General features: G+C 47.4%; 1 pseudogene; it reads right to left on the bottom strand.

The window, feature by feature from the left end:
- Positions 1 to 22,883: 22,883 nt before the first annotated feature.
- Positions 22,884 to 23,427, bottom strand: LOC117052491 (annotated as a pseudogene).
- Between the last annotated feature and the right edge of the window lie 467 nt (positions 23,428 to 23,894).

The raw sequence follows: 23,894 nt of genomic DNA, 5'->3' as shown, positions 1-23,894 counted from the left end.
ATGGCTCTCCCTCTCTTCATTTAATCCCCACAACAACCCTGTGAGGTGGGTTAGGCTGAGAGGCAGTCTTGCCCAAGATCACCCAGTAAGATTCATAACTGAGTCGCGATTCGAAACCTGGCCTCCTAGCTGCTGGACTCACTTCCCTGACCAATGGACAACTGCATCTGGAGGGCCACAGGGTCCCTATCCCTGTTTTAACCAGTCTTAAGAAAAACCAGAGCAACAACTCATGCAGAGACACAGCAGTGAGCCTCCTTTCTGGTTAGTGCTTCCTTGTTCCCAGCAGCCATTAGTCTTAGGGATATAGGGCAATGGAGGCTCTAAGATGTTGCTGCACTCCAGCTCCCAGCATCCCGAACCACTGGCCCTGCTTGCTGCTGAAAGCTGGGAGTCACAGGCACAGCAACACCTGGGGGGTCACAGATTCCCCCAGACTCTGGGAACACATGCAGGAAGTGGTTCTGCCCACCACCCACCCTTTTTAAACTGGTGGTGCCTGGGTCGAACGAGAGGCCTTCTGCATGCCCAGCAGCTGCCCCTCTGCTGCCGATCTGTGCCTCCACCTCCCATCCATTCCTGGAACCCCTCCAGCTCTCACTCCCCACCCTCTTTCCAAACTGCCAATTCCTGTGCCTCTCCATCTCTCCGATACAAAACTGCATTAACTAGCAAACCTGTAGTGTGCGTTTTTTTTTAACATTACGTCCTCCCGTTGCCATAACGACCTAATGCAAATCGCAACTCCCGCCCGCTCTCCTTTTCTCGCACACTTTCCACACATTCATGCCCAGCCTCCCCGAATTCAGCGTGCAGGCAAACAGTCCCAAAGCGACTCCTTTTATAGTCGCAGCTCATCCTTGGCTTTGAGGGAAATGTCTGCCCAGCTTCCCCACTGCCCACCAAAGAGGGTTTGATGACGAGGGGCGGGAACCCGAAATACTGCAGATCTGAACTGCGGAAGTTGCTCCCGCAGGAGGCAACAGGGGCCACAAACTTGGACAGCTTCCAAAGAGGATTGGACAGATTCACAGGGGAGGAGAGGGGCTATGGATGGCTACTAACCACGGTGGCTGTGCTCTGCCCTCTCTGCGATCGGAAGCAGCGATGCTTCTCAATACCAGTTTCTCGAAACCACAGGAAGGGAGAAAGCTCTTGTGCTCGGATCCTGCTTGTGGGCTTGCCGATGGGGCATGTGGTTGGCAGGGGTGTAGCATGGGTTGCCGTTGCCCGGGGCGGGGCAAGTGTTGTGCCCCCGCCTCCGCCCCCGTGGACTGGTCTGCCCCTTCTGCAGCCAGCGTCTAACCAAGGGAGTGTCTCCTTGCAAACTAGCCCCAACCTGCGAGCAGAGATAAGGCACAGAAGCCTGAAGCCAGGAGAGCTGCTGTGTCGCCTCATCCTCCTATCCTTGCAGCGAGGCGCACTGGGCAACGCACATGGCTCTGGCAGTGCTTTCCCGCCTTCCTCTTCCTCCCTCCTTGGTAGGCAGCGGCGGCCCCCTCCCCCCTCTCAGCTGCCCCATGAGTGGTGTCCCTTCCCTGGCCACCGCCCCAGCCTCCGAAGGCCTGGTCTGGGGGCAGTTTGCCTCCCCCAAGCTCCATCCCCCCTTGCAATGGGGACGCCTGGTTGTGCCTCCTCATAAATTTGCACCCGGGGCCACAGCCCCCTGCCCCCCATGCTATGCCACTGCTGGTTCAACACTGTGAGAAGAGGATGCAGGACTAGGCGAACCATTTGTCTGATCCAGCAGGGATATCCTTATCTTATCTTTCTGTCTGTCTATCAACCCAGCTATCTCCATCCAGGAATCACCAGTGTGTGAGTGGATCTGGAAGCCCAGTTTAATTCAGTGGGAAACTGTGTGAACACTTCTAGTGTGTGTGTGTGTGTGTGTGTGTGTATCTGTGGTTCGTAAATCACTTGGAGACTTTTGTGCATGGAAAGTGAGAAATAAATGAAGATCGTCCCCATTGTCTGTGGCCCAGAGAGGGATACATTCTGAAAGCTAGAGGCTGTGATGGGGAGTCCTCCTCTTCTTTGATCTTTTAACGTGTGTATTTATTTCAGAAGTCTCTCTGTGCCACCTTCTCAGACACATTTCAAAAGCAGTTGAATTGAAGAAAAAACTAATATGCGCTAGAAAGGCACACACATCTAAAATATTTATATGCTGCCTTTTCGGGGCAGTGGGAGGGGGTCGGATTCTTCCAAGGTGGCTCTTAAAAGATAATGGGTGAAACAAGAAAACCACATTTTAAGCTACGAATAAAACAACCACATTACAAAACACAAAGAGAGGTTTGTAAGATCCATGCGAAAGCATGGTAGCGACGACTTCGGTCATAGAGCACCTGCTTTGCATCCAGAAGATCCCAGGTTCATAAGAACATGAGAACAGCCTGCTGGGTCAGGCCAATGGCCCATCTAGTTCAGTCTCCTGTTCTCACAGGTATACTGGGCCGAGGCCGTTTAGGGCTTTCAAGGTCAGCACCAACACTTTGAATTGTGCTCAGAAACGTACTGGGAGCCAATGTAGGTCTTTCAGGAATGGTGTTATGTGGTCTCGGTGGCCACTCCCAGTCACCAGTCTAGCTGCCGCATTCTGGATTAGTTGTAGTTTCCGAATCCTCTTTAAAGGAAAGCCCCACGTAGAGTGCATTGCAGTAGTCCAAGCGTGAGATAACTAGAGCATTCACCACTCTGGCGAGACAGTCTAGAAACCTCAAATGGGACACCTGGAAGCAGGACCTGAGCACAAGAGCCCTCTCCTCTCCTGCTGTTTCCAACAACTGTTATTTAGAAGCATTGTTGCTGCCAAAGGTGGAGGCAGAGCGCAAGCTTCATGGTTAGAAGCCATGAATTTGTCTAAACATACACTCCGTGGGTGCGCTTGCACCTACGGTTATTTCTTATTATTTATGTACTATTTGATGTATACTTCCACGTTAATATCAAAAGTGATGTATACTTCCACGTTAATATCAAAAGTGGGCGACTTGCCACTGGGATCGCTCCGCCGGGACTTCTTTGGCTCCAAATTTAAACCATGTAGTGGTCAGTTAATCTGCTTCCCGCCTTTTTCAAGGGCAGCAACAGTGTTCTGATTGGTATAGTGTTAATCATGACGTTGCTTGTTCTTGTCAATAAAAGGCTGCGGCTCCCCGTGTTGGGCGGACAGAAAGGGATTGATAAGATAGATAGCTAGATAGAACCTGGGGGGATTTGGGGTAGCATTGCAGAAGATCTTCGGTGGGATAATTGGGGATTGTTGGGGTAGTATCGCAGAAGAATTACGGTGGGATTATTTGGGATTGTTTGGGATAATTGGGTATATTTGGGTAGAACTATTGCAGAACTAAAAGAAGAGTACAGGTGGAATGGATAAGCTCACATAGAAGGTTGCGTGGCAAGGTATAGAGAGAAGAAACCACCCGCACGAGTCAGCCAAAGCCACATTAAGAGAAACCATGGTTGTCTGTCTTTATTTCATTTTAGTTTAATTTTCGCCGTTTATTAGCTTATCATTTGGCCGCCGTTTTGGCCACCTTTACCTTAATTCCTTGCTTTTGGGAACAACTTAAGAGGTCACAAGTGCTTGCAGATTCTTTTACGAGGCACTCATTCATCCGAACAACTCACTCATCCTTCAGATTCAGCCTGGCGGACAAACTCATTCATGGCGCGGTGTGAGCTGGGCTCCGGAATTACCGGCCGTCCCGTCCACAGGCTTGGCCAGTGCTCTGTGCAAGGGCGCACATGAGGCACTGGCCATAGATCCCCCAGCAACTGGTATCCCATGCGCAGTTGGCTTTGCCCTGTGCGCGGGAGGCTCCAGCCAAAGAATCCCCGCAACATACGAGTGGTCACAGACCAGGTCCAGGTGCTTTTGGAAGAAACTGATTTTCTGGATTCATTTCAATCGGGGCTTAGGTCCAGTTTTGGCACAGAAGCTGCTTTGGTCACCCTGTACGATGACCTCTGTTGAGAGAGAGACAAGGGAAACATGTCCCTGTTAATTCTCCTCGAACTCTCAGCAGCTTTCGATACCATCGAGCACGGTATCCATCTGGAGCGACTCTCTGAACTAGGAGTGGGTGGCACCGCTTTGCAGTGGTTCCAGTCCTACTTCGATGGTCGTTCCCAGAGGGTGTTGCTTGCAGAATGCTTTTCAGCCCTGTGGAACCTTCAATGTGGGGTTCTGCAGGGCTCAATCCTATCCCCTACATTCTTTAACATCTACAGGAAACTGCTGGGTGGGGTCATCCGGAGGTTTGGAGTACTTTGTCAGCAGCATGCTGATGGCACTCAGCTCTACTCCTCCTTTACATCTGCAGGTGAGGCAGTGGAAGTGCTGGACCAGTGTCTTGCCTCGGTAATGGACTGGATGAGAGCCAACAAACTGAAGCTCAATCCAGACAAGACCGAGGCACTGTTAGTGGGTGGTTCCCTAGACCGGATAGGTGGGAGATCACCTGCTCTTGATGGGGTTACACTTCCTCGGAAGGAGCAGATTCATAGCTTGGGGGTACTCCTAGGTCCTTTGCTGTTGCTGGAGGCTCAGGTGGCCTCAGTGGCCCAGAGTGCCTTCCATCAGAAAAAAAATTCCCCTATCCCCTTTCTCCACACCAACCTTTTATAAATGTCTATCATGTCACCTCTTACTCACCTTTTCTCTAAGTCCCGAATGCCGCGACTTTTCCTCCCAAAGTGTTGCTCCAGCCCCTTGATCTGGTTCTGGCTGTCCTTTGCTGAATCTTTCCCAACTCTGCAATACCCATTTTGAGGTGAGGTGGTCAGAACTGTGCATTGTATTCTCTTGAGAACGTGACTAAATAATTTTTTTTAAAAAGGAGCAAAGTTGTACACTGTGTGATTGTGCTAACTTTCCCTGGAGTGGCCAGGAAGGTACCTGTAGTGTGGCTATTTGTCTTTACACCATGAGCAAACATGAGTGGTGGCGCTCCTTATTTTTAGCATATCAGCCAATCAGACATTTCCTCCTCCCATTCACACTGCAGAGAGCTGCTCTTCCCTTCTGCGATGGGGATCTCTGACTGACTGACACCCAAGGGTGCAGAGCGCAGTAGACACCTCCCCCAAGCAGCCCAGAAAGCCGGCGATAACATCTTAACTCTCCCTGTCTGACTTTTTATTTATAGCCTCCTTTCACGATGTCATCAACCTATTTATACAGATGCTCCTTTTCCTCTGTGTTAAAAATATGTATCTTTATCTTCCTCTCTGGATCCACACCTCCATATTTATATTTAAACCTGGCCCCCACCCGCCCACCCAGCAGATTCATCTAGCAAAGTTTGACTGGTGGCATTTCGACAGATGACGCTCAGGCGAGAACACGGAAGAACTTTTCAGCACGTGCCGGGGATGCAGTGCTCAGCGTGGAAGACTCCCCCTTTCACCATCCAGAGAGTTTCAGAGTTAGGGGGTGCACTGGACAGCCTCCCAGTTTGATAGACAAAATCAATTTTTATATATTTTTGTGTGCGTGTGTTTTCTGCCCTTATGGCTGCTATTTCCATATCCAACCTGTGTTAATAACATGCCAATCAGGGACCACATTTGTTTTATTTCGTAAAATTTGTATACCACTGGATTGGACGTGTGTGTGGGGGGGGGGAACACTTCTCAAAGTGGTTTGCAAAAGTAATAAAACAAATTGCTGTGTCAGTTAAAAAAAACACACCCCATTGAAAACAACTATTTAGAATGTTCAAAGCATAACTGAAGTCAACAGTAAGCTAAAAACCAGAATGAAGTGCGCCCCAACATTCTACATATTTGGATAAGCTTCCCGAAACAGAAATCCTTTTAAGTAGGTACAGGAAAGAGTTCAGGGAGGCAACTACCTGATGTCAATTGGCAGAGAGTTCCAAAGTGTCTGTCCTGGCACACTAAAAAGTGGATTCCTTGCAGATCTCTCTCTCTCTCTCTGCGTGTGTGTGTGTGTGTGTGTGTGTGTGTGTGTGTTTCTCCGTCTCTCTCCACCAACCTATTTGTGCAAACACTCCTTTTTGTTCATGTTAAAAATGCATAAACTCCAAGTCCCCTGTGATATTCCTGCAAAGAAGTTGGTAAAATATGGGCTGGATGAGGTTACTGTTAGGGGATTTTGGTAGCTGGTTGCCTGACCAAACCCAAATAATGCTCATTAAGAGTTCTTCGTCATCCTGGGGGGAAAGTGACAAGTAGGGTGATGTAGGGTTCTGTCCTGGGTCCGTTTCTGTTCAACATCTTTATGACTAATCTTCTGGATGAAGGAATTGAGGGGATGCTCATCAGATCTGCAGATGGCACCAAACTAGGAGGGGTAGCTAATGTTGCAGAAGACAAGATGACCTTAACAGATGGGAGAACTGGACCCAAACTAGCAAAATGAATTTCAATAGGGATAAATGTCAGGTTCTGCACTTAGGCAGGAAAAGTAGATGCAGAAATATAAGAAGGAGTACAGCCTGCATGTGAAAAGGATCTTGGGGTCTTAGTAGACCACAAGCTGAACGTGAGCCAACAGTGTGATGCAGCAGCAGTGAAAGAAGCTAATGCTATCCTAGGCTCCATCAACAAAAGTATAGCATCCTAATCAAGGGATGCAGTAGTTCCACTCTATTCTGCCTTGGTCAGACCAAACCTACACTACTGTGTCCAGTTCTGGGTGCCACTATTTAAGAAGGATATTGACAAGCTGAAATATGTGCAGAGGAGGGCAACCAAGATGATCAAGGGTCTGGAAACCAAGCCTTATGAGGAACAGTTGAAGGAGCTGGACATGTTTAGCCTGAAGAATAAGAAGAGGCTGAGAGGAGATATGATAGTCATCTTCAGATATCTAAAGGGCTGCCACATGGAAGATGGAATAAACCTGTTTTCTGCTGGGTAGGACCCAAAACGATGGCTTCAAGTTATAAGAAAGGAGATTCTGTCTAAACATCAGGAAGAGCTTTCTGGCAGTAGGAGCTGTTTGTCAGTGGAACAGACTCACTTGGGAGGTGATGGACTCTCCTTCCTTGGAGGTTTTTAAGCAGAGGTTGGATGGCCATCTGTCATGGATGCTTTAGTTGAGATTCCTGCATTGCAGGGGGTTGGACTAGATGACTCTCGGGGTCCATTCCAATTTCACAGTTCCATTATTCTATATTTTTTATCTTCCACTCTGGATCCATACCTCCATATTTGTATTCACCTCCCACCCCCCACCCCCCACACACAAACCAGAGGATTTAACTGGCAAAATGTGACTGGTGGCATTTTGACACCCATAATGATGCCATTTCCACAGATCAGAGGATGGTGATGTCACAGTGCTGCATAGCCCCTCCAATCTTGCTCTGTGATGACATCACTGAGGGCTCATGAAGTCAAGTGAGACCTGTTTTCTGGTTTAGCCGGATGGGTGACCCCAGCCCATCAGGGTTCACAAACTGAACAGGATGGAAGAACTGATTAAAAATGAGAGGTAATTGCTTAAGAGGCCCAAGGAAGGATGTTGCTACACCACATTAAGTGATTGGATGTGGCTGCACAGTGATGTCACTAAGGGTAAGGAACACATGCAGAGCAATTTTACAAACATTTCCCCCAAAAAAGATAATTCAAAGGGCTAAACAAACTCAGTTTTCTTGAGCTGTAGAATATTGTCTTGGTCTTAGGTTGTCGGACTTATCACACACACACACACCCTTTTTTTTGATGGAGTGAAAGTTTTTTACTTTCCTTCACTATCTAAAGGCCTAATGTTGCTGATGGGGCAGAAATTTGCTTCAATTCACATTTTAATGCAAATCTTATTGGTTTTTAATGCACATATAATGCAAACCTACCGGCTTCACACTTCACTGATGTGATACATACACCAAAATCCTTTGAGATTCAAACTCTTCCCAGTTTTGTGATTGAGGCCTCTTGTTGAGAAATGTGCACACAAATGTATATATATTGGCAGGGGTGTAGGGGTGTGTGCTTATGTCAGTGAAAGCAACAAAGAGAAATGCACTATATTAGGGGGAATGACTTGCAAACATTAGCATGTTGGGTAGAATTGTTTGCAAAAAGGAGCATAGCAGGCCAAACTAGTTGCAAACTGGGACATGTCAGGCAAAATGAGTTGGGGGGAAAGCTACAGCAGTGAAGATATGTGATAGTTCATCCTCATAAATCTAAAGAGCTGCCTCATGGAAGCTTGTTTTCTCCTGCTCCAGAGGCTAGGACCCAAACCAATGGATTCAAGCCTCAAGAAAGGAGATTCCAGATAAATACAGGAAGAACTTTCTGACTGCGTTTCTCAGAAGTTGTTGGGGTCATTCACAACCTATTTAAAATACAGAAAAAATAGGCTTGGGTGCATTTGCATTTGTGCTTCAGTTGAGATTCCTGCACTGCAGGGGGTTGGACTAGATGACCCTCGGGTCCCCTTCCAACTCTACAATTCTATGATTCTATGATTTCCCCTCTAGTTCTCAGATGCCCCAAGTGCTACTCTGGCCTGGAAACAGCTGCTGAAGAACGGAATGGAGTATCATGGGAAAGGTGTGGCTGGCTGGTTAACTTCCACTTGCATAATTTTATAATTCTTGCTTTACTAACTGGAGTTCACCTTCCCATTCAGCGGGGGGATGGGGGACGGACCCTAGCCCAGTGGTAGCACACCTGCTTTGTATGCAGATTGCAGAAGGCCCTGCCTTCAACCCCTAGCATCTCCAGGTAGGGTTAGCGCTAGCACTTTTTGACAAGCTGTTGACTGAGTGCCTGTTTTGGCCCTATTTGGGTCTGTGTCCGCCACCTTCTGCTGAGCTAATTTCTGTGGATCTCCACACAGAGCTGTCCAAAGTGTTGCTTGCAATGTGAACTTTGATTTGACTTTTCCAGCAGCTGAAGTCTGCCTTGATTCTTTCGCATTACTCTAGGAATCTAAGCAAAACAAAACAAGGACCTTGGATAGCCATCAAAAATATGGGCTGAGGACCAGCTGTATCTGCCGTTAATCAACAGAAAACAGATCTCATGCTCAGCTTTGTATGGGTGAGTTATGATGCTCTCGCAGGTGGCTTGGCTTCAAATGCCACCAGCCAGCACCCTAATCTTTCCCTCAATCTTATCTTCCCACTGGAAATAACTATCAGTACCGGACCAGCACTCTCTTGTACCTCACCCCGTCCAACAATCTGATACCATACCATGATTTATCCATCTTGATAAGCATTGCTTAAGTGCTTCCTTTATCCACAACACTCTTCGTATATATCGTACAACCACAACCACCTCCCCACATGGAGAGGAGAAGCAGCTAGAGTGGTGACTGGGAGAGGGCGCTGGGAACATATAACACTGGTCCTCAAAAAACCGCATTGGCTCCCAGTCTATTTCTGAGCACAATACAAAGTGTGTTGGTGCTGTCCTTTAAAGTCCTAAATGGTTTCGGCCATGTATACCTGAAGGAGCATCTCCATCCCCATTGTCCAGCCTGAACACAGAGGTCCAGTTTCGAGGACCTTCTGGCAGTTCCCGCACAGTGAGAGGTAAGGTTACAGGGAACCAGGCAGAGGGCCTTTTCAGTAGTCAGGCCCTCCCTGTGGAACACCCTCCCATCAGATATCAAGGAAATAAACAACTTTTAGAAGACATCTGAAGGCAGCCCTGTCGAAGGAAGTTTTTAAAGATTGATGTTTTACAGTCAGTTGGAACATAATCGGTTGGTAGCCACCCAGAGTGGCTGGGGAAACTCAGCCAGATGGGTGGGGTATAAATAATAATAATAATTTTTAAGAAATATTACTATGTTTGAGGTTTTAATTTGCTGAAAGCCACCCAGAGTGGTTGGAGCATCCCAGTCAGATGAGTGGCATATAAATAATAATTATAAATTATTATTATTATTATTATTATTATTATTATTATTATTATTATTATTATTATTATTATGTTAGGCTGTCACCGTCCTGCCCCCACCCCCAGAGACATGGAGGCAAAGAAAAATAGCCAATAGTGTTTTGGATGGAGAACAGAGGAAGCTGCTGTTTATCGATCCAAACCATCGGCCCACCGAGTTCTATATTGACTGCACTGACTGACAGCGTTTTTTCGGACTTCCCCAGCCCAACTTGGAGGTGACACTGGGGGCTGAACCTGGGATCTTCTGCATTCACAGCAAATGCTCAACGGCTGAGCAACGACTCTTCCTTTAAGACACAGAAACCCTGCCTGGCAGAAGCTCTCCAATGTTTCAATAGAGGTCCTTTCGTGATAGAGACCTTCCTAGATGGAGCTTTGGTTTGATCCAGCAGGGTTTTCCTTAGGTTCTAATGCAAGGCAGTTGTCACCAGGGCTGACAGGAAAGTGCCAAGTCCCTGCAAGACTGGAAAAGGCCTGAGGCTTGAAATGCAATTGACTTTTATTCACAGGAAGTAACACAGTGAGGTCTTCCTGGCTTGACAGCTTCAGCTTCAGACATTGCTAGAAATTGAGTCTTTCCCCTCTAGCCTCTCACTCTGGAGTGCCCCCCCACACACACACAAATGGAGACTATGACTTGGAAGTGAGCTCCTCCTCTGGGCCTGTCTGGCCCATTGCTCTTCAACATGCAGGACTCTCCTAGAGCTGGTTGTGAGAGGAGGAGAGCCAGCTGAACTGAGACTGTTCTGCTGTGGGATGGCAGGTGTACCCTCTGATTCCTCCCTGTCTGTGTCTGCGCTCACATTGAGATGCTCAGCCTCTAGCCCCGGTCTGGAAGGACCTTCTCCTGACCCACCTTGATCACTCCAACCTCCTGCCTCCAGCACCTCCTAGCTCATCCCGTCCCCAGACTCTTCTCCATTGCCCCACCAACAGGACCCAGGGTCTAAATCCTCACCTTCCCTGTGCTCCCTGGGAAGCTCCTGGCCAGGAGACTCCCAGCACTCCTCCCTATCCAACCAGTCCATGGGAGCGGTGGGACAACTGTGGGCACTCTCATGTTGTGGGACTCCAGCTCCAGTCTGCATGGCCAACAGTCAGGGATGATGGGAGCTGGAGTGCAACAACATCTGGAAGGCCGCAGGTTCCTCAGCCCTGCATTAAAACAAGGCAAAGTTGTGATGGAGGTAGACAGGGACAGTAAAGGCAAGTGAAGGTCTAGCTCAGGGATGAGGGACCTCTGTTGCCCTTGAGATGTTGGTGTCCCGATTCCCAGGCTAGCTGCCTAGTGAAATCAGAGACGTAGAGAGCTTCTGCTAGTTCTTTTATTTAAGTCAACACAGAAAGACCATGGGTTATGTTCCCCTCAGTCCTGAGACATTGCTCAGAGTGCCTGCTCCACCCCCTTGCGGCACTTCCAAACCCCTCCTTACTGCCTATGGTGGCCGGCAACAGAATCTTTCTGTCTCTGTTTGGCCTTCTGCTCTAAGATACGAAGAGATCACCTGGTCCTTGGAAGAGGAGGTTCTACCAGACTTTCAAGTGACAATGTCCACTGGATGCTGTACTGTTTCTCCTACTTTTGAGTTCCTGTGTCTGTCCAAGACTAAAGCATCTCCTAGCTTGTTCCTGTTCCTAATCCTCATTATTTCCCAGCTCTTTGTTTCTTCTTCTGGGGTGTGTCCTATCCCGCCCCCACTATGAATCTGGGTCCATACTATTGTCATCTTCCTCCTGCCCAGATACCTCTTGAAGTAGAGGTATCCACCACTCCTCCCCACCTGCCCAGTCCCTGGCAGTTAGGCTGCAAGTCACATCAGCCATGGTCAGGGATGATGAGAGATGTCCTTGAGTTCCTACAAACTGACTTGGGTGGACGTTATGGTTTCCAGTCTAAGGAAACTGCCACACTGTTTGTCTCTTGCTGCAAAAGCAGCAAAGCCAGGAGGTTGCACCTTAAAAGCTAACACAAAATAAAAAATTCTTTCCAGTAGCACCTTAGAGACCAACTAAGTTTGTTCTTGGTATGAGCTTTCGTGTGCATGCACACTTCTTCAGATACACTGAAACAGAAGTCACCAGATCCTTAAATACAGTGAGGGAGTGGGGAGGGGTATTACTCAGAAGGGTGGTGGGAATGGGTGATCAGCTGATAGGTGTGGAAAACCTGTTGACGACTCTTAACGGCTGCAATTAGTCTTGCAGTGAAAGGCAAGGGGTGAGATGGCTAAAGATAGCTTTGTCATGTATAATGAGATAAGAATCCAATGTCTTTGTTCAGACCAGGTTTCTCCATGGTTTTAAGTTTGGTGATTAGTTGCAATTCAGCCACTTCTCTTTCCAGTCTATTTCTGAAATTCCTTTGTATTAAGACAGCTACTTTGAAATCTTTTATAGAATGTCCTGGGAGATTGAAGTGTTCTCCTACTGGTTTCTCTGTCTTGTGATTCCTGGTATCAGATTTATGTCCATTTGTCCTTTGGCGTATGGTTTGGCCTGTGGACTTATCCACAAGAGCTCTCAGTCCACAAAAGCTCATTCCATAACAAATCCACTGGGCTCCAAGTTGGGATCTGAAGACAAGGAGACCCTTACCCCCCGCAACATTGGAGGAAGAAGGGGTGCCATTATCCCGCCGTTCCAAGGGTGCAAGAGAGCTCATCGCGTTTAATTATCTTTCTGGAAATGGACGGTTTGCTGACTAATCTGCCTCAGCCGTCATTTCGAGGCATCATTTTGGGCTTCTGTCGAACTGAAAAGGCGAGGGGGTGAGGGGGAGACCGTTATCGAAGGCGGAGAGAGACAGGTATTCTTACGCAAGAGGCAATGAAAGAGAAGATCAGAGTGAAGGCAGTGAATGGGGGAAACACACAGAATCCAGAACCACCTGCATGTGTCAATGGAGGCTTATTTTTTATTTATTTTTAAACCTTCCTTCCTTATCACTAATACACAGCACATGTTTCCAGCTAGGTAGAAGGAAGGAGAGGATGCTGCAGGGACAATGGGGAAGGAGTAGGAAATGAAAGGTAGAACAGCAGGCAAGCGAGAAGGGGTGGGTCTGTTAGTTCCAGTTTCCGCTACTATTTTTATTTTATTTTTGGAAGGGAATAAGAGACTCATAAATAGGAAAGCTCCCTCTTTGAAGGATTTACATGTTCAGGCGGTGCTTTGGAATTAGAGTTGGTCCCCCCGCATCCTACCCCTGTCAGGAGGAGAGTGGGGAGGAGGAGGAAAATGTTGGGAAGGGGGTGAATTACAACAGGGACACGTGATTTAACCCTCCAGGAGCTGGTTTTGGGGAAAAAAGGGGGGGAGAAGTTTCAGGGCCTGTACTGAATGTGATGGGGAGAAGGTTCAGTCACCCAGTGTTGGAAATAATTCTGCAGCAGCTGATCAGCTTGGGAGAAACCCTCCGCAAGTGGCCTTGGCATGGGAGGTTTTATTTATTTATTTATTTATGTATTTATGTATGCATTTATTTATTTGTAAGCAACCTCTTTTCCAAGGCGGTTTGCACAAATTAAAACAACACAGATGAAATGCAAAAAGCTAAAGCCATATAAAATATAATAGTTGAAGAAGTAACTCTTAATAGAATTCTTGTTGTTGTTGTTCAGTCGTTCAGTCATGTCCGACTCTTCGTGACCCCATGGACCAGAGCACGCCAGGCACTCCTGTCTTCCACTGCCTCCCGCAGTTTGGTCAGATTCATGTTGGTAGCTTCGAGAACACTGTCCAGCCATCTCGTCCTCTGCCGTCCCCTTCTCCTTGTGCCCTCCATCTTTCCCAACATCAGGGTCTTTTCCAGGGAAACAGAATAGAATTAATAGAATTGAAACAATATATAAAAATCAAATTTCTTAAAATGCAGGTAATCAAAACAGCAAGCGCTATTAAAAGATATTTTCCCTTTAAAAAATAATAATAATGCCAGTCCCTTAAGGACCTGTTGGAATAAGGAAATCTTTACCTGCCAGTGAAGGGAGGCAGTCTGGCCTCTCCAGGGAGAGAATTCCAAAGTCTGGAAGCCACCACCAAGAAGGCTCTTTGGAGAAAGCTTAGGATGCTGTTGAAGTGAAACTGGAAAAAGTACGTTGAATGGAAGTCACCGTCTATCATTGTCCAAGTAGAAGGCTTTCCTTCAGGTGTGAACCAGCTATTTAGGGGACTTCAGTTTTATCCAGACCTCACTGTTGGTTGTGAAGGGGGCCCCATGACAGTTCAAGATTCAGGGCCCCCAAAATGTAGGTCTGCCACTGCAAGCAATGCTCCTTCAGATGATCTCAGTAATCTAGCTGGGATATAAGGGTTCAGGGGATTTCCCAAAGTATCGAGGACCTAAGTTGTTCAGGGCTTTGCAAATGAATATAAGAACCTTGAACCTGGCTCGGTATTCAATGGGCAGTCGGTGTATTAAAAATGGGGTCACATGTTCTCAACCAGATGCCCCCATCAACAGTCTGGCTGCTGCATTCTGCACCAGCCAGAGCTTCTGAACCAGGCCCAAGGGCCGCCCCAGATAGAGCGCATTATAGTAATCCAGCCCCCTTCATGTGAAGGCCAGAACGTCGCAGTGGTATAATACTGATTGGGGTGTGTTGAAAGAGGCCCTAGAGTTGCTGTGGAAACCAACCCCCCCCCCTTGACTTTACTTATTGCCATAATTGCAAACAGCAAGGGAGGTGAAGATGTCAGTGCATTGCTATAAGCAATATGCTGGAAATCGAACCCGGTACAATCTTAACCCCCATTTTTTAAATAAGCTGACGCTTGCTTGACTGAAATCCTCTGCCCGGGTGCTTTGCTAATGTCCCCTTTTTTTGCATAGAATATTATTATATATGCATAATGTAGATGGCAAATAACCCTCGCCAGCAATTGTGAGGAGAGTCATATTTCACAATGTCACCAATGAGTTATAATTTAGCTGGAGCGACGCTTGAGCCCTCAGATTAGATCAGTTGCGAGAGAGAGAGAGAGAGAGAGAGAGAGAGAGAGAGAGAGAAGGCGGACAAGACCACATGGCAGAATGTTCCTGTGGCCTTCATAGAGTCGTAGAGATGGAAGGGACACCAAGAGTCATATGGCCCTGAAATGCAGGAAAGTAGCCCTTTGAGATGGCAACCCAAACTCTGCTTAAAAACCTCCAAGGAAGGAGACTCCACCACCCTTCATGGTCTTCCATTCCACTGTCAATCAGCTCTTACCACCAGAAAGTTCTTCCTAAAGTTTAATTGGAACCGCCTTTTCTTGTAATTAGAATCAGTTGGTTCAGATGCCTTCAGATCCAAGATGGTGGCACCTGAACGTCCCATGAGAGCCGCTGTTTGGAAAGGGAAGTTTTGCCCATTCAGCATCAGAAGACCACTTGGTTGGCTTTGGATGGTGCCATTTTGGCTGCATGAGGACCATGGGGAAATAGGCTGCCTTATACCAAGCCAGATCCCTGGTCCATCTAGCTAAGCATTGTCTGCACTGACTGGGAGCAGCTCTCCAGGGTTAAGACTTAAGAGCTGCCTTATCCCAAGTAAGTAAGTAAGTCAATTCAATGAAGAAGAAGAAGAAGAAGAAGAAGAAGAAGAAGAAGAAGAAGAAGAAGAAGAAGACTATTGGTCCATCTTGCTCAGTATTACCTACACAGACTGGCAGCAGCGCACCATGATTTCACAGGATTCTCTTTGAGCTCTATCTGAATATGCCATTGGGGATTGAACCCAGAACCTGCTGCATGCAAAACACCGGACTCTGAGCTTGAGTGGGAGCTTCCCCATTCAACCCTGAACTTCACAAATAGTGTCCTGTTGGATCAGTTCAAAGGACCACCTGCCCCAGCATTCTGTCTCCAGGGGTGTTCAGTCAGGTCCCTCCAGGAATCCTAGGATCAGGAGATGAAGGTGACCACCAACCCTTGCTCATTGTTCCCCGGTGGTATCCACAGCATAGCTTTCAACTTTCCCCTTTTTTTAAGGGAAATTCCCTTATTCCAAATAGGATTCCTCGCAAGAAAAGGGAAAAGTTGACAGCTATGATCCTCAGGCACACTGCCATTGACTGAGGAGGTTCCACTTTAGCTACCACCGCTGTTAGATCTACGGACAAGAAGAGCTACCTTCTGCCATTCAGAATGTGGCAGGTGTGTGTTTTGCTGCAGAACTGCATCAGTCCTTTCCCATTGTAGCTTAAGGTTTGTGGGAGAAGTAGGAAGGGCACTTTGAACTTCGCGTGTGGGTGTTTTTTTAAGGCTGGAGATTGGGATAATGAGCCAAAGATAAATCCCCCTTAATGCTAATGGTGAGTTATCTGTGGTTAATTACCCCCGAGTGCTGGATCTTCAATCATGTAAAGTGACTTTGTCAAGACCACGGGCAAGTAGTAAGACTCCCCTTAACTTGCCTGATGTCTTTACTTTGCCAGAGTTCAGCTGCCTGATTAGAAAGAAAGTTTAAAACTAGCAGTCAGAAATTCCACACCAAAGAATTTGCATAGAATCATACAGTTGGAAGGGACCTCAGGGCTAAACTCATCCAGACCCTGCAATGCAGAAATCGCTGCTAAAGAATCCCTGACAGGTGGACCTCCATCCTATGCTCACCTCCAGTGAAAGTCCACCATCTTCCAAAGGAGTCCATTCCACTGTTGAACAGCTCTTACCCTAGAAATTATTTCTAAGGTTTACCGGTAGTTGGAATCACCTTTCCTGCCATTTGAATCCATCGGTTCGGGTCCTGCCCTCCGGAGCAACAGGTTTTCCAGGTTAAACAGATCCTTCAACCATTCCTCATCTGGCTTGGTTTCCAGACCCTTGATCATCTTGGTCACCCTCCTCTGCACACGTACCAACTTCTCAATATCCTCCTTCAACTGTGGTGCCCAGAGCTGGACACAGTATCCCAGGTGCGGTGTGACAGAGATTGGAGGTTCATCTGCCAGGGATTATTATTATTTTTTAGCTGTGATTCCTGCATCGCAGGGGGTGGGACTGGATAATCCTTGGAGTCCCTTCCAGCTCTACAATTCTCCGATTCCTTCCTGTAAGCTGATTTCATCCCATAACACATTCTCACCCAAAGAGCCCCTAGCATCCAACAATCTTCAAAACACAGAATGTTATTGCAGCATTAAAACGTGCGTTTATAGTGGCCCATAAAAAATAATGCTTATAAAATGGATTCGAAAGATATATTTTATCTTCGGCACATCTTTCAAATATACAGCCGAAATAAAGCCTTATTTAGTCTTGGCTGCTAAACAGGAAGATGGAGGTGGGGGCAAGGGGCAGAATAAATGAAGGGTTTTGTGTTCTACTTCTGGGCACACTTGAGGCAACCAACCAGTCATGTGCACTCAATTAGCTGGGCCTAATTAGGGGCTGATCTACCAAGACTGTTCTATTTCATTTTTTCATTATTATTATTATTTTGCATTTATGTATGTATTTATTGCATTCATATCCCACCTTTCTTCCAAGGAGCTCAGGGTCATGCACATTGTTTTCCCCAACCTCATTTAATTCCTACAACAGGTAGATTGGGCTGAGATTCAGTGACTGGCCTAAGGTCACCCAGTGAACTTCATGGCCAAGTGGAGATTTGAACCCTGTTCTCCCAGGTCCTAGACCAGTGCTCTAACCACTGCAACAGATTGGCCAGCCCACCGCAACTCCTACTCATGAGAAGGATGCCCATCAACTATCTGAACAATCTCATTGATGTCTCTGGTATCTTCTTTTTTTCACACCATGGGAATAAGGACCCTGATCGCAAGCCAGAAAGAGTTGGGGCAGTAACACCAAACTCTAACGCTGTTCAGGACACACAGAAGCAGCACCTAATCTTACATACCATCTTTGAAGTGTATGGAATTAAATGTGCTCTTTGCCGTTCTTGGGCAAGCCTTCTTCAAAGGGAACACTATATTTTCATATGGAAAAGGAGCAGGTGCCACTGCCAAGTCTATTTCCTGAGGAGCCAGACCCGGCTATTTAGCAACATGAAATAATCATAGATACAGGAGAGGATGGTAGGGTGTGTTGGAACAAGTCGGCCCGTTCACATGCTAAACTGTGGTTAACTTAAAGCAGGAGCTTTCAACCTTGCGGCTGTGTCTGCATGCAGGCAAGTTGGAAGTGATCTTCTCAGTCTAGCATAGGGGACTATCAAGTACAAAATCCTGTGGAAGAAATACTGTGTGGCTGGTATGGGTCAACTTTTCACAACTGGTAGTTTATGGTTCTGTTTGTGACATTTATAGCCTACGTTTCTTCCAAGGAGCTCAAGGTGATGTCCATGTTCCTCCTTCTCCCCGTCTTCTCCTCCCAAGAACCCTAGTTACAGGTAGGTAGCCGTGTTGGTCTGCTGTAGTTAAAACAAAAATTTAAAAATCCTTCCAGTAGCACCTTAGAGACCAACTAAGTTTATTATTGGTATGAGCTTTCGTGTGCATGCACACTTCTTCAGGTATCGCTCGGTCCCAGCTCCTGCCAACCTAGCAGTTTGAAAGCACGTCAAAGTGCAAGTAGATAAATAGGTACCACTCTGGTGGGAAGGTAAACGGTGTTTCCGTGCGCTGCTCTGGTTTGCCAGAAGCGGCTTAGTCATGCTGGCCACATGACCCAGAAGCTGTACGCCAGCTCCCTCGGCCAGTAAAGCGAGATGAGTCAGACACGACTGGACCTAATGGTCAAGGGTCCCTTTACCTTTACCTTTAAGGTGCTACTGGAAGGATTTTTTTTTTGTCCCAAGAACCCTGTGAGGCTTGTTAGGCTGAGTAAGCTGCTAACCCAAGGTCACCCAGTGAGCCTCATGGCTGAGTGGAGAATTTAACTCTGCTCTCCCAGCTCCTAGTCCAGCACTCAAACCACTAGGACACACGGTCTCAGAGGAGTTTTGTTAATAAATCCATATGGTTTGAATGGAAGCCCAGAGCTGGAGGGACAGTGCCCATGTGGCAAGATGTAGCCAACCCAGCACAACTCCTACTTGTGAGGAGCATACTTAGCAACAATCTAAATTAGCTCGTTTGTGTCTCTGGCACTTTCTTTTTCCCCACCATGAAAATAGAGACCCTGATCACAAGCCATAAAGAGTTGGGGCAGCAACATCAAACTCTCAAGTTGCTCAGGCCAAGCTGAACCAGTGCATCTAATGTTGCTCTGCTGATCTGCTTGGACAGCTCACCTGCTATCCTGCATCTTCTGAAGTTTGATTCACTGGACAGCTCCTGGTAAGCAGGATACTGAGCCATAGGGAAGAAGTGGGTAGAACAGGACAGCAGTCCGACACTTCAGGATGTAAGAAACTGGATCAGGCCAATAGCCCATCTAGTCCAGTATCCTGATCTCACAGTGAGCAGCCAGATGCCCCAATATGAAGCTGGCAAGCAGGATCTGAGTGGACCAGTAGCTCTTCCCTGCTGTCGTTTCCAGCAACTGGGATGGAGAGGAGGGCAGTAGAACATTATTCTGGTTTAACCCCTCACTGTTTATATCAAAGCTAGGGAACCACAGGACAGGGCCCCAAATATGCCCCCCTCCCAGATTTTCTATTTAGCTCCTGGGGACTTTTCCCAAGCTCATCCTCCTCCGTGCCCAACTTGAGGCAGGTGTTTATCTGTAGTCTCTGCTTGTGTGACTGAAATGTAGCTTACTGTGCAAAACCTATGAGTTTCACCGGCCCAATTTTTACTTCTGGTCTGGCCCACTTTGGGCCTTTGGTCCCATCCACCAATGGACATGTGGTCTCCAAGAAGGTTGAGGCTGAAAAAGGGTTCCTTGTAAGAGCTGTTGGACAGTGGAATGGATTATTTTGAAAGCTGGTGCAATCTCTATCACTGGAAGAGTTTATGCAGATGCACTCAGGGATTCTTTAGCTGTGGTTCCTGCAGCGCAGGGGCCTGGACTAAATGTCCCTTGGGGATCCCTTCCAACTTTACAATTCTATAATTCCATGATTTCTACCCTCTGTTGCAAGGGTAGCCAGTATGATGCATTTTAGATGTGGGTTACCAGGATGGTAGTAGTCCGAACAGTTTGGAGGGCACCACCTTGGCTACCCCTGTTTTATTTCTGCCCTGCCAATCCCCTCTTTCAGCCGCTATGTAGTCCCCTACAAAGGGAGGGATGGAGATGGGCAGGAGCAAAGGAGAACTGCGGTCTGTTCCCTCTCTCCATTTCCTCATTAATCTTGATTACAGAGCCCTGGTGCTGAAGTTAATTTTCTTGTAGATGCCTATCAGTCATGTTAGCTGGGAATCTCTCTCCAGCTAATGAGGAAATCGTATTCCTTGCTACTTTATTATGCCACTAATTAGTGCACAGGATTCAGGCAAATGGGCCAGGAGGAAGAAAGGGGGGGTGAGATCTTGTGCAGGTTTAGAGGGGACATCTCTCTCTCTGTGTGTGTGTGTGTGTTTTTGACCTGACTTTGTGCTGCAAGAGCAGATGTTTTGTGTGACCTACAGCAGCTATGCCATGGCTGACCCCCAGGACTTGCTAGGGACTGGCCTCTGAAGTTGGGGGGTGCACTGGAATCATTGTCAAAGTTCAACTCTCTGGACCTTTTGTAGCGGGAAAGGCAAATTCAATGCAGGGGGTCTTTAGGAAAGGAATTGAGAGTAAAACTGCCAATATACTAATGCTGGAAATCTATGTTGTGACCACATTTGGAATACCATTTACCGGTACTAGTTCTGCTCGCCTTCCCTTACAAAGCATACTGTAGAGTTGGAAAAAGCTGAGAAACGGGCAGCCAAAATTATCCAGAAAGGATGGAGCAACTCCCCTAAGAAGAAAGGAAGAAAGGATGTGGCAATCGGCACTTTTTAGATTCGAGAAAAGACAAGTAAGAGGCAACAAGGTAGAAGTTTATAAAATGATGGTGGCATGGAGAGAGCGCCGTCTTTAGCATATGCGCCGCTGGGGTGCAAAGATCCGCCCAGCACCCCCAAATTCAATTTAGCCACCCCTAAATTTTTTTTTGGGGGGGGGACTCAAAGTTGTTCAGCGTTTTGGGGGGGCAGGGGAAGCCAAAGATGCACCGGAAATAGCTGCTTTTGTTTCCTGACTCGTCGGGAATATTTGACGCTACGGAGTAACAGAGCAATAGAGGAGTGGGCGGGGACTTTTGCTCCATTGCTTTTCACTGCCGCCGATACATTTGGTGCCCCCCAGAATTCAGCACCCCTTGCAACCCCGGGTAAAGACGGCCCTGCATGGAGAAAAGAGATAGAGAGGAAGTTTCTCTCACACACACACAGCACTAGAACTGGTGGACATCGAATGAATGTTGGAAGACTCAGGGCAGATAAAACTAGGTTAGTTAAACTATGGAACTCACTGCCACAGGAGCCACTGGTGCCCACCAACGTGGGTGGTGTTAAAAGAGGGTTAGACAAATTTATGGAAGAGAGGCCTATCGGCAGCTACTAACCATGATGCCTGTGCTCTGCCCCTCACAGCTGGAGGCAGCAATGTCTCAGAATACTAGTTGCTGGAATTCGCAGGAGGGGAGAAAGCACACTTGTACTCCAGTCCTGCTTTCGGGTTTCCCCAGAGGCATCTTGTTGGGTACTGTGAGAACAGGATGTAGGACTCAGTGGGCCACTGGCCTGACCCAATGAGCTCTTCCTTTGCTTGTAGAGGTAGAAGGGACCTGCGGGGGCTATCAAGTCCAACCCTCCGCAGTGCGATTCAACCCCTGCCCTTTTTCTTGCAGGAGAAAGACCTGTGAATGGTGGAGGAGGAGATTGAAATGGATGCAACAACCAACTCCTTTGTGAGTGCAATCTTCAGGATCTCAAGATGCTTCATCGTGCAACTTTTAGCACATAACTCGACCCACACCGTTCGGTGTATTTATAACTTCCCATAGTATTAAATACCTTACTTTTATTTTCAACAAGGATTTTGCTTCCCATGGTACTTACATACATATTCACGCTTGTCAACCGGGAGAATAGGAATCGAACAGAACCTGGAGATCGAAACCATCAACATTGTGGTAAACAGAGCGAAGGTTTTATTGGGTTTCAAAATGATATATAGGTTAGGGGTGGGTGAACTTGCAGTTTCTCTCAGTTTCTCATTTTCCCCTACATCTTAGAATCATAGAACTGGAGACTTGAAAGGGACCCAAAGGGTCATAGAGTCTGACCCCCTGCGATGAAGGAATCACAGCTAAGCTCAATTCCCCTCCTTTCCACATCGGTTTGCAATTTATTTAATTCTTTAAAGTCCCCGTGAAAATTCACCAGCACTTCAGCATAAATTTACCCTTACACCCATGTTTCTATGCAGTTTTTCCCAACGCACACCCATTTCGCAAAGCCATTACCAGAAATAAAAAAAAACGCTCTGTTGTTTTCAGGCTATATGTATTTTTAATGCATGCCTTGCCCCAGTATATACATTTCCCCCTTTTGACACATTATTTGGCTGTAGTAAAAAAAGGTAAAGGACCCCTGACTGTTAAGTCCAGTCACAGGCGACTGTGGGGTTGTGGCGCTCATGTTGCTTTGCTGGCCAAGGGAGCCGGCGTTTGTCTGCAGACAGTTTTTCCGGGTCATGAGGCCAGCATGACTAAGCCGCTTCTGGCGAAACCAGAGCAGTGCACGGAAACGCCATTTACCTTCCCGCCGGAGCAGTACCTATTTATCTACTTGCACTTTTCACGTGCTTTCGAACTGCTAGGTTGGCAGGAGCTGGGACCGAGCAACAGCAGCTCACCCCGTCGCGGGGATTCGAACCACCGACCTTCCAATCGGCAAGCCCTAGGCTCTGTGATTTAGCTACACTGCAAAATTTGGAGAAGAGCAGATCCCAAAGCATGGATATGTTCAGCTTTTCATGTCATTCCAGAAAGTGAAAATTGGGTAGGTTTGCCTTTAAATGAGAACTGGATCGAATTTTTCCGCCATCTCTAATGCAGGCCTCAGCATGATCATATACTGAGAAAATAAATTTGCCTCTTTTTTTGTTGTTGTTGGGAAACCCTTTTATTTACACGAGAGAGACAACTCTTCCCAAATCCCCTTACTTCAGAGGAATGAACCGAGAGGAGTGGGTGGCCCCGATTCCAGGTCGGCCGTGCTTAACGGGCTTGTAAGTGATGGAGAACTCTCCCAAATAGTGGCCAATCATTTCAGGCTTGATTTCCACCTGGTTGAAGGTCTGCCCATTGTACACGCCAACCATGCTGCCCACCATTTCCGGAAGGATAATCATGTCTCACAGGTGGGTCTTGACCACCTCTGGCTTCTCCATGGGCAGGGCCTCTTTCTTGGCCTTGCGCACCCGCTTGAGGAGGGAGTGCTGCTTGCGGTGCAGGCCGCGGTTGAGCCGCCGGTGCTGACAGGCGCTATACAGCTGCATCAGCTGTTCGTAGGACGTGTCAAGGAGCTGGTCCAGATCAACACCCCGATAGGTGAACTTCCGGAAAGTACGCTTCTTCTTCTGCTCCACTTCCGCCATCTTGGCCGCAGTCTCCTCCAGGAAAAGGCCGAGATCCCACGAGGTTCGATCCTAGTCTCTCATAAATTTGCCTTTTTGACTCCCGACTTCAACAAAGGCTCATGGGAAGCTGCTACACTGTGTTAAACCATTGGTCCATCTCTCTCAGTATTGGCAGCAGGGTTTTGGGGAGCTACCTGGAGATGCTGATGACAGAACCTGGGACTTTCTGCATGCATAGCAGGTGCTCTACCCCTGAGCTATGGCTCTTCCAGAAAGGATACTTGATCTGTTAATGCAGCTAGATCCTCTGTTCTTCTTCCCTGCCTCCCTCCTTCCCTGCCTCCCTCCTTTCTTCCATGGCCTGTGCTGCTGACTCCCTTCCACCAGAACATTTCACTCGCCCCAAATTAAAAACCAAGCAGAACAATGAATCCAGACACCTCATACAAACAGCAATCTTTCCCGTCTGACAATTTACATCGCTTACTGTCTCTTTTAATGCCCTTCAACCGCTTCGAAGTCCCTCTCGGTTCCTTTC

This window comes from Lacerta agilis, chromosome 8 (genome assembly GCF_009819535.1).
Source record: "Lacerta agilis isolate rLacAgi1 chromosome 8, rLacAgi1.pri, whole genome shotgun sequence".
Taxonomy (NCBI): domain Eukaryota; kingdom Metazoa; phylum Chordata; class Lepidosauria; order Squamata; family Lacertidae; genus Lacerta; species Lacerta agilis.
Note: the sequence above shows the minus strand (reverse complement) of the source record. Positions and strands in the feature narration are given on the sequence as shown.